Below are 237 nucleotides of genomic sequence, written 5' to 3'. Positions count from 1 at the left end.
CCCAGGGCCCCGGGCGGGGGGGCCGCTCTGCCCCTCTCCAGCCTGGGCCGCAGAAACTCGGCAGCCTTTGCAAACGGCAACAATGGAACATTGGCAGGACCCCCTCCTGCCGCTCTCTCCACGTGTGCACCTTTCCCGAGGAGCACTGGATACGCGGGGCCTCCCCGCTCCGCCGGGGCAACAGCGGGCTCGCGCTGCTTTCCTAATAACGGGGTTTAGCTAGTACCTGATCGTCTT

The sequence above is a fragment of the Pygoscelis adeliae genome, unplaced genomic scaffold, assembly GCF_000699105.1.
Source record: "Pygoscelis adeliae isolate BGI_AS28 unplaced genomic scaffold, ASM69910v1 Scaffold404, whole genome shotgun sequence".
NCBI classification, from domain to species: Eukaryota; Metazoa; Chordata; class Aves; order Sphenisciformes; family Spheniscidae; genus Pygoscelis; species Pygoscelis adeliae.
Note: the sequence above shows the minus strand (reverse complement) of the source record.